Source organism: Arachis hypogaea, chromosome 6 (genome assembly GCF_003086295.3).
Source record: "Arachis hypogaea cultivar Tifrunner chromosome 6, arahy.Tifrunner.gnm2.J5K5, whole genome shotgun sequence".
Classification (NCBI taxonomy): Eukaryota; Viridiplantae; Streptophyta; class Magnoliopsida; order Fabales; family Fabaceae; genus Arachis; species Arachis hypogaea.
The window spans coordinates 72,000,840-72,012,580 of record NC_092041.1 but is presented as its reverse complement, the minus strand read 5'-3'; positions in this window follow the sequence as shown (position 1 = coordinate 72,012,580).

Here is an 11,741-nt window from a genome sequence, read left to right as displayed (position 1 = left end):
GAGCCATCTTCTGAGGAGCCGCTCACCGCCTCTATTAGTGGACCGGCGAGTGCTGGTCAAACTAGTAGCACGAGTGCCAGTGCCCCTCCTGAGATTATAGAGATTTCCGATGACGAGGACGAGGATCCTGAGGAGTGTTCTGATATGGTTGTGATCTCCTCTGACGATGATAGCTGAGTCCTGGGAGCTGCAGTTGTGCCTTTTGATAGTTTTGTGTTAGCCTAGCTTTTGTGTTAATCTCTCACTTTTGGTCAGACTCACTGAGAGAGTAGGATGTACATAGTTGACTAGGCTAGTTCGGGTGCCAGCTTAGGGGTTTTCTATATAGACCAGGGCCGGAGTGTTGGTTTGTACATAGTAGTATTTTCTGAAAGGTTGTATGCTAACTCAGGATATATATATATATATATATATATATATATATATATATATATATATATATACACGACAGTACCTGTATGCGTATGTATGGTCTATGCTATGTGTTATAGTTATATATAATGCTGGCTTGTGTATGTTTAATTAGCTGTCCTCGCAAGTTTTTTTTTATAAAAGTCCTTCCAAAAACCCGATAGTACGCTAACCCGATTACAGGCTTAATAACACATAGTAAAGGTTTCATGTGAACAAGTTGGTGACACTTGATTTCTGGAATGATCATGACTTACTGGAAATTGGGTCGTTACAACTTGGTATCAGAGCAGTTCGTTCCTATTAAAGCCTGGGGATATGGACTGAATCATGCTTCATTGCATTCTCTGAGTTGTGTCTCATGCATATAGGATATCGTTGTGATATGAATTGCATGATTGTCACTGTGTTTCCATTTTAGAGACTATTCACACATTGCTTGAAATGTTAAGACTGATCACCTTAATATTGCATGTTGGGTGTGCACAGAATCTTGATGGCTTCACGGGGACGAGGACGTGGTAGGCGTGGTGCAAACCATGCAGAGGAACCGACGAGGGGTGCAGATACTTTTATAGCTGCAATGAACACCATGGCTGAGGCTGTGCGTGAAATGGAAACTGCTACTACACGAGCAATTGACCGTTTAGGGGAGAGGAACGGAGATCGTAACGGAGGACGCAATGGTGAGCGTGGTAGAGACAGTAATGATAATGAAGGCTCTGGAAACCGCGATAACCCTATGACGCTGGCAACCTTTCTGAAGGTGAACCCGCCCAAGTTTAAAGGGACGCTTGTTGCAACTGAAGCTGACAATTGGATCCGTGGTATCAAGAAGTCATTGCGAGCGCAACATGTACCAAAAAGATAGCACGTGGAATTTGCGACCTATATGCTGGAGGAAGAAGCTGAACACTGGTGGCATGGAGTGCAACGCTTGTTACGACAGGTGGTGGAAGATATTGACTGGGATACTTTTAAGGAGGAATTTTACAAAAAGTATTTTCCTAGAACTGTTCGTGATGCTAAAGAAATGGAACTAATGCAGTTAACGCAGGGGAATATGTCAGTGGTAGAATATACTCGAAAATTTGAGGATTTGTGTCGATTCTCTAAGATCTGTCAGGAAAACCCAGATGATTTTGAGGAATGGAAGTGTTTGAAGTACGAAAGAGGACTCCGCAAAGAGCTAATGCACTCGTTGGTACCACTACAAATACGGAATTTTGCAGAGCTTGTCAATAGGAGTCAGTTGGTGGAAGACTGTACCAAGAAGGTGGCGGCAGCAAAGATGAGTCGTCAAGAATTACCTCCGAAAAATTTTCATTGGTATATAGCCCCTCAGGGAAGGAACTTTAAAACGAATAGGACACTTTCTTATGGGAATCAGCAAGTTAGTAATCTTCCTGCTCGTGACAATATTGATAGAAAAGGACGAGATACTGGAAAGCGACCACAGCCAACACTAGCAAACCTTATTTGTAATTAGTGTGGGAAGGACCATGGTAGGAATCTTTGTCGATTGGGTTCGAACGTTTGTTATTTTTGTGGTATGCCTGGATACATGGCGAGGAATTGTGAGAAGAAGATTGCTCAAGATTTAGCTAAATCTCAGAAGCCAGGAAGAGTATTTACAATGATGATTGAAGATGCTCGTATTCGGACTCCCTGACCCAAGGTCAGTATTGTGTCAAGATTCGCTTCCTATCTGCACTTTACGATTCTGGTGCATTGCATTATTTTATTTCTTTAACTGTTATACCTGAGTTGGGCCGAAATGAGGAAATAGAACACACTTGAGAACTAGAAAAACGAGATAAGGACCGTTTACTCGCACCTGCTTACAGGTAAAAGAAATTTTGAGGGCAAAATTTTCTTTTAGGAGGATAGGATGTAACAATTCTATTTTTTTTTTTGCACTAATGCGAGTTTTTCTTAAAATAATAATTTAAAGCAATTAATTTTATTTTGACAAGTTCGATTTTTACTGATAAAACTAATTAATAGAATTTCTTGATGAGCTTAAAACTGCTAACGCTTCTTCAAATATTTTTATTCTTAAATTATTAATGTCATTTATATTAGTATTTACATTTAACTTTAAATATTATTATTATTATTATTATTATTATTATTATTATTATTCCGGTATTATCTATATTATTATTACTACTATTATTATTACTATATTATTAATTATTTTTATCAGCGAATAAAAAGAAACAAAATCCACATCGTGGCTTTTATATGCATTGCAGTGTATATATATATATATATATATATATATATATATATGGAATCAAAGGTAAAGAAAAGGAGAAACGTGGCTTTAATATAGGAATGTAAAATAAGAACTTGACAGCTCATTAAGCCTTAATCACCATCAATTACTTTCTTTGTTTAACTTTTCATTTCATTCACTAAGCCTCAGGAAAAAGGAATAACAGAGAGAGACCGAAGCTTTATGAGAGAACCGTAAAATCCTCTAACCTTTCGACCTCGATTTTTTGCGATCCGTAACTCCAATAAAAAATCTAATCCGATAAAAGTGTTCGTATCCTCCTCCTCTACGTGTTGGTGTTACTTTTGTCCGGTGGAAGTCGACGGTGACGTAGCTCCCCTACCCCTTGAGCTTGGCCAACTGGAGTTCTACGAGGCACAGAAGATTCCGGACGTTTTTTTCTTCAGTAGCTCGATCAGAAAGTTTCTCCAGAGTTTCGGATATTTCGATTATGTACGAAGGTAGGTTTTGATAAATTTTCACCGACTAGATGATATTTGATAAGTGAATTGATGTTTGGATAGTGTTATTGAGATTTGATTGCGTTTCATGTTGAATTTTGTTGATATATTGATATTTTGATGAGGTTGTGTTTCAGTCAGCTCGAGAATGGATAAAATTTTAAGTTAATGTTTTGATAAAAAATAAAACAGGATTTCGGACTCGTTGGAGGACAAGAAATTAATTTGAAAATTATATTTTGAAGGATGTCATTTTATTTTTATAAAAAAAAGACTGAGGTTATGTTTATAACTATAAACTAAGTTTTGAAAGGAAAATGCTATTTTGAGTTTTTATTCAAAATTACACTTTATATTAAAATAAATTATTTTCATCAAAGATAAATTATATTGTGGAATGATACAAAGGAGAAGAGGAAGAACGAAAACTAAAAGAAAGAAAGATTAATGAAATGACTGCCACAGGAGAGCAGATGTGACATTGTTTGGGCCTTAGTACCAAATGTAAAGTGGGGACGCCTACACACTGAGAACTGTTTTCCAGATGTACGCTTATTGATTTGGAAAGTCATACTGTATGTGGCCTAGCCGTACGACTTATAAGCACACTGTATGCATCTGGAAAGCCATATCTGGGACTTGTGTCCGGGTAATGTCGGGAGCAGGTAGGCAACCGACACATGAGCTCATGGCCTGCATTAAGAATAGACATGCATCATCCTTGTTGCGCATTTGCATTTTACTTGACATTGTGAAATTGTTTGTGATTGTCTTCTTGTGTTTATACATTCCTTAATGTTATTCTGAATTGTGGTGACTAGATATTTCTTTGTGACACCTGTATATTTCGTTGTGAATTACTTGAACTGTGGTAATCCTGACTAAACTAACCACCCTCGACCCTACTAAGAATCCCCAGTTCTTACCCCTTTTCTTTCTCCCCTTCAGATGGATACCGGAGTTATATTTTACGAGATGGACCCTCCCTATATATACGAGGATATTGTACATCATAGGTTTTATGTAGTAGCTACGGAGATTAGGACTTGTATGTATATTCTGCGTGATCATCCCTTCCGTCACCCGATTGACACTCCACAGTTTAACCCCGACATGCCCTATGAGTTCCCACTACAGTGGCTCCACCCAGATGCTCCCTTTCACCCGTTTCATGATGGGCCGGTGCCTCACCAGCATCCCGATAAGCTTGCGGATTAGGCGGACCCTGAGCCTGAGCCCATGGAGGAGCATATTCCAGAGCCTGTACCGGAGAAGGATATCCCAGTGGAGCAGTTCTTAGTATCTTTATCCGAGCCATCTTCTGAGGAGCTGCTCACCGCCTCTATTAGTGGACCGTCAAGAGCTGGTCAAACCAGTAGCACGAGTGCCAGTGCCCCTCCCGAGATTATAGAGATTTTCGATGACGAGGACGAGGATCCTGATGAGTGTTCTGATGTGGTTGTGATCTCCTCTGACGATGATAGTTGAGTCCTGGGAGCTGCGGTTGTGCCTTTTGATAGTTTTTGTGTTAGCCTAGCTTTCGTGTTAATCTCTCACTTTTGGTCAGACTCACTGAGAGAGTAGGGTGTACATAGTTGACTAGGCTAGTTCGGGTGCCAGCTTAGGGATTTTCTATATGGACCAGGGTCCGGAGTGTTGGTTTGTACATAGTAGTATTTCTGAAAGGTTGTATGCTAACTCAGGATATATATATGTAAATACACGACAGTACCTGTATGTGTATGTATGGTCTATGCTATGTGTTCTGGTTATATATAATGCTGGCTTGTGTATGTTTAATTAGCTATCCTCGCAAGTTTTTTTTATAAAAGTCCTTCCAAAAACTCGATAGTACGCTAATCCGATTACAGGCTTAATAATACATAGTAAATGTTTCATGTGAACAAGTTGGTGACACTTGATTTCTGGAATGATCATGACTTATTGGAAATTGGGTCGTTACAATTATTATTATTATTATTATTATTATTATTATTATTATTATTATTATTATTATTATTATTATTATTATTATTATTATTATTATTATTATCTACATACAAGTTATTTTTCATACAAGTCCTTACAAGCCTTTTTAACCTAGTTCACCTCACGTACCAACTAATCTAACCTAATTTTCAATCACCGCGTGAATATATAACTGCCTTTTTCGAACGGATTTCGTTTTCATTTTAGAATTTTTTTCAGTGTTTTCGATCATCCATCTCTACGTTTTTCTTTATTTGTTCTCTGCGTTCTCTACGTTTTTGAAATCAAGCTCTGAAATCAGTTTTTGAAATCGTGATTTCTCATTGTCGAAGATAATGAATGCTTCAAGTTCAGATTGTCAATTTAACCAGAGCGACGTAGATTATTATTTTGAATCCAATGAAGCGGCTGAGGTGTGGATCGATTCTAGTTAATATTTTCGTTAGAAGTTTATGATTCTGTAGGTGAATAATGTTATTTTTGTTTATGAAAATTGATATTCATCATTGATGGTTTGAGTTGAATGTAATGTAGAAGTTTTGATGAATCTGTTGCATTTCTCGTTTCAGTGTAAATCAGTACTATTTTGGTGTATTGTGGAAACATTTTGGTGTATATCAGAACTATTTATAGGTTCAGACTTTTCAATTGAACGAAGGTGAATTGTATTATTGTTTTGAATCAAATCAAGTAGTGAGGTGTGGTTTGAATCTAGATAATGTAGTTTGTTAGTAGTTTATGATTCTATAGTTGAATCATTTAGGTTATATTTGATGAGGACTTCTGAATTTGATTTTTATTATTTTCGATGATGAGCTTTGGTGTATGTGGTGCACGAAATCACAATCACACTTTTGTAATTCCGCACAACTAACCAGCAAGTGCACTGGGTCGTCCAAGTAATACTTTACGTGAGTAAGGGTCGATCCCACGGAGATTGTCGGCTTGAAGCAAGCTATGGTTATCTTGTAACTCTTAGTCAGGATATCAGTAATTCTCAAGTTTAATTGTGAAAAGTAAAAGAACATGAAATAAATACTTGTTTCACAGTAATAGAGAACAGGTTGAGGTTTTGGAGATGCTTTATCTTCTGAATCTCTACTTTCCTACTGTCTCCTTCTTCACGCATGCAAGGCTCCTTCCATGGCAAGCTTTATGTAGGGTTTCACCGTTGTCAATGGCTACCTCCCATCCTCTCAGTGAAAATGTTCAACGCGCTCTGTCACAGCACGGCTATTCATCTGTCGGTTCTCGATCATGTCGGAATAGAATCCAGTGATTCTTTTGGGTCTGTCACTAACGCCCCACAATCACGAGTTTGAAGCTCGTCACAGTCATTCAATCCCTGAATCCTACTCAGAATACCACAGACAATGTTTAGACCTTCCGGATTCTCAAGAATGGCCGCCAATATATTCTAGCGTATACCACGAAGATTCTGATTAAAGAATCCAAGAGATATCCACTCAATCTAAGGTAGAACGGAGATGGTTGTCAAGCACACGTTCATAGGTGAGAATGATGATGAGTGTCACGGATCATCACATTCATCAAGTTGAGAAGCAAGTGATATCTTAGAATGGAAGCAAGCGTGATTGAATGAAAAACAGTAGTAATTGCATTAATCCATCAAGACACAGCAGAGCTCCTCACCCCCAACCATGGGGTTTAGAGACTCATTCCGTAGAAGGTACAATATGAAACGTGTATTGTGTCATGAGGTAAAGATACAATGTCAAAAGATCCTATTTATAGTGAACTAATAACCTAGGATATACAGAAATGAGTAAATGACGTGAAAATCCACTTCTGGGGTCCACTTGGTTTGTGCTTGGGCTAAGCATTGAAGCTTTCATGTGTAGAGACTTTTCCTGGAGTTAAACGCCAGCTTTTGTGCCAGTTTGGGTGTTTAACTCCAACTTTTGTGCCAGTTCCAGCGTTAAACGCCGGGAATTCTGAAGCTGATTTGCAACGCCAATTTGGGCCATCAAATCTCGAGCAAAGTATGGACTATTATATATTTCTGGAAAGCCCAGGATGTCTACTTTCCAATGCAATTGAGAGCGTGCCAATGGGGCTTCTGTAGCTCCAGAAAATCTACTTCGAGTGCAGGGAGGTCAGAATCCAACAGTATCTGCAGTCCTTTTTCAGCCTCTGAATCAGATTTTTGCTCAGGTCCCTCAATTTCAGCCAGAAATTACCTGAAATCACAGAAAAATACACAAACTCATAGTAAAGCCCAGAAAAGTGACTTTTAAATAAAAACTAATAAAAACATACTAAAAACTAACTAAAACGTACTAAAAACACACTAAAACAGTGCCAAAAAGCATATAAATTATCCGCTCATCAGTATGCTAGCTTTTAATATGATGTATTGTGGACTATTTTTCGGTGTTTTTTGCAATTTCTGTGCAATATTGATGAGCAGCTTGTTCCAAAGGTTGGGATGACTTTTAACACGCTTGAAGATGCTGCAAAATTCTACAAAGAATATTCGAAAGTTATAGGTTTTTCTACAAGAATTTGGAGCACAAAAAAGAAGGAAAATAAAATTAAGAACCAATTGATTACATGTAGTAGAGAGGGGAAATGAAAATTAAAAATATCTCCAACTGAAAAGACAACCCCATCAACTGGATTAAATTGTCTGGTAAAAATTTGTATACACATTAAAGGACATTGGTGTTTGGATGATTTCGAAGGTTGTGTTGCATCATTCATATCTTTGCTGTGTAAATCAAGTAGAGATGCTTAAACAGCATAGAGAACTAAGCATGTTCGTACGACATACAATAGAGAATAACGAGGAAGCCAGAATCAGACCAAGCAAAACATACCAATCATTTGTCGCAACTGCAGGGGGACATCATAAGTTAAGTTTTATTAAAAAAGATGTGAGAAATTACAACAGGAGAGAAGTGCAGAATGTTTCTGAACTAGAGAATGCAAAAGAATTTGGCAAATACTTATTAAGAATGAAAGAGAAGAATCAAAATTTCTTCTTCGAGCTTGAACTTGAGGTTGATTAGTCGATTAAGATTACTTTTTGGGCCGACACAAAAAGCAGAGCTGCTTGTGAGTATTTTAGAGATGTTATTTCATTCGATATCACTTACAATACAAACAGGTAATATGATGTTCTGGTTTATGTGTATTTGGTACCATTTTCGGTGTAAAGAGATACTATTTTGGTAGATTAACGATGTTGTTTCTATGTCGTAGTATTAGGTATAATCTGATTTTGGGTTCTTTTGTCGGGGTGAATCACCAAGGTCAGTCAACACTTCTGGGATGTGCTTTGATGAAAAATGAGGATATTCAATCATTTAAATTGTGATGTTAGCTTTGTCACGTGGGAGGAAATTCCCCGAAAGGCATTCTTACCGATCAATGCGCATCAATGTAAAGGGTCATTAAGGCTTGTATGCCCACAACAATTCATTGGTGGTGTATTTGGCACATCATGAAAAAGATTTCAAGTAAATTAAATGGCTACAAGCGACACAAAATAATCGAACACGAGATGAGTCATGTTGTTTGGAACTCTCTTGCAAAAAATTATTTGATAGGAATTGGAATGATTTTCTGATAAAGTATGGTCTTGGGGGACAACAAGTGGCTTTCAAGTAATGTTGTTTTTTTATTAGGATTAAGTGATGTTGTTAATTTCGGTAGGTGTTTTGCCTATGCAGCAGAGGTGTAAATTGCATATTTTTTAGTGTATGCTTGTTCTGATTTAAGTGTTTTTGCAGAGCTTTTCGAAGATTATCATTTATAGATTCCATTTTATCTCGATCACCACTTTTGAGCCGGGATGAGAAGCACATAAAGGAGTGAGAGCACGCATGCTTTTTTTAACAAGTTCATTACGTGGAACAATTCACTTATCCAATTCATCAAATAGTGTGATAATTGCTTAGGAAGGAGAGAGCAGAAAGAGAGAGACAGAGAGAGAGAGAGAGAGAGAAAGAGAATCAGATGCTACATATTTTCATACCGTCATACCGTGTGCAACAAAATCCTTAACAAAAGCTCAATTTCAATAGGTGTATACTCACGAGAAGTTGAGGGAAGTCTAAGCACAATTTAGAAAGAAGGTGAATTGCATCACAAGATCAACACACTCTACTCTAGGATATACGATATATGAAGTTGTAGAACAAGTTTCTAACTCAACATTCAATAAGTTTGCAGTTACATACGACATGGTATCAGCTGAAGTTAAATGCCAATGCTTATTATTTGAGTCAAGAAGGATATTGTGTCGTCACTCTCTAAGCGCGTTAAGCCTTGGGTGAGTAAATAAACTGTCATCGACATATATATTGAAATGATGGAGCAAGAACATAAAGAAGAGGCACACATATATTGACAACAGCCACAACGATCCTTTATTAGAGCCAAGAAGCAAGAAATTTGACGATTTGGTATTTCGGTCACAAAATATATGTGAATTTACATTAGAATCTGAGGAGCTGGTTGTAACACCCTAATTACCCTAAGCCTTACCTCTAGCCGTAAAGCGAAGGTTAATCAAGGGTTACGAACATTCTAAGACTTATATGTATTTATATATAGGAGGGAATAATATATTCTAGAAGCCCGATGAAGGATTAAGATCAAAGACAAAATTACAAAAGCGCGAAACGTTCACACGAAGCTAACGCATAAGATACAAGGTACAGATGCAAAAGAATAAAACATATATAGATATAAGGATATAATATTCATAGGGAACTAGCCGCGGCTTGCGGAGTTTAAGCTGACTAGTTACAAACAGAAAAATACAAAGTTTTGAAATTAAAACAACTTATACAACTTATCTCTCAAGTAAGCCTCTAAGGCCATAAAGTCTAAAACAGAAAAGGTGAGAGAAACTACTACAACAGAATAAATCAAAAATATGCCAGGAAGAAACCATACTCCACTCAATCACCATGTCCACAATTTCACCGAGGTGAATTAGAACCTGCATCTGAAAAACAATATGTAAGATGTATGAAATGAGAACTGGAGGTTCTCAGTTTGGTAACAGTGCCCAATATGTAAGATGTAAGGCTCCGGGACGCCAAAGGCTGTAACACCCTACCACACAGAGCTTTACACCTAGGATGTAAAACAGAGGTGGCGAGGTGCTACGACCTCTAAAAATAAAAATTTAATATATAATATAATGAAAAAGACTTATATCTAGGAGCCTTTGAAGGAAGGGATAAGGCAAAACCGTTAAATTGAAAAGCGTAACGCTCACGAAGCGAGAAAGCAGACAAAACGAGATAGAACAGGCTAAGGAGTTAATATACCAAGAGTTCCAAAACACATGTAACAAACTCAAGACTCGGTTCACGAAGATAAACTGGCCCGAGCGAATAAGTGTATATACATATATAGGTATACAAAAAACCAAAAGGAAACCCAAAATATAGAGTTACAAAACCTGAGTCTCCAAAGTCACCTCTAAGAGGAATTAAGATAGCATATATATAATAGGTGGAGATAATAAGTATCTAAGCAAATACAAATGACCAACATAAACCCAAAAGATGAAGATCTTCGCAATATCAGAAGCTTCCAGCATGCCTCAGCAAGGAGCCTCACGCCCTGCATCTGAAAACTACAAAATCCGCATGGGTGAGAACCGGAGGTTCTCAGCATGGTAACAGTGTCCACATATCTAACATATAATGTCCTGGGAAAGCTGAAGGCGATCCTAGAACTTCCAACAGCTAATTAAAGCTTAAAAGATAACTAAGCCATAAGGATAAAACAGGCAACTAGCTAAGGGTCTTCAGAACTATCTAAAACTCATTCCAACTCCTTGATAAACCCCTATTTTATGATTCATCTTATGCTTAAATTGAGTGTTTTTATCAAATCTTCACCCACTTATTCATGTAAATTGCATAGTTTTACTATTCCTTCCTTGTTTTATGATATATGAGAAAACATGTTTCCTATGCTTTAAAAATATTAAATTTAATTATCCTTTATTACCATTCGATGCCATGATTTGTGTGTTGAGTGCTTTCAGGTTTTATAGGGCAGGAATGACTTAAAGGATGGAAAGGAAACATACAAAAATTGAAGGAAAGGACAAAATAGAGTTTTTGAAGAAACTAGCAGCGACGCGAACGCGTGAACGACATGAACGCGCGCTTTGCGAAAAGTGGCATCTGCGCGAACGCGTGCATGACGCGAACGCGTGACCCACAAAACATAGATGAAGCGGACACGTGACTAATGCGGCCGCGTGGAAGAGCAAGACTCCAGATGACGCGCCCGCGTGACCCATGCGGACGCGTGACTTGCGCGATCTGCAGAAATTACAAAATACGCTGAAGATGATTTTGGGCCGCATTTTGATCCAGATCCAAGCCCAGAGAACACATATTAAAGGCTATAAATTTGAAAATCCATCCATTCATTGATATGCTTCATACAACATACATTCATACATAGTTTTAGTTCTTAGATGTAGTTTTTAGAGAGAGAGGTTCTCTCCTCTCTCTCTTAGGATTAGGATTTTTATTAGAATTAGGATTTCATCTTCTTCAATCACAGGTTCAATGTTCCTTTTATTTATTTTCTCAATTTAG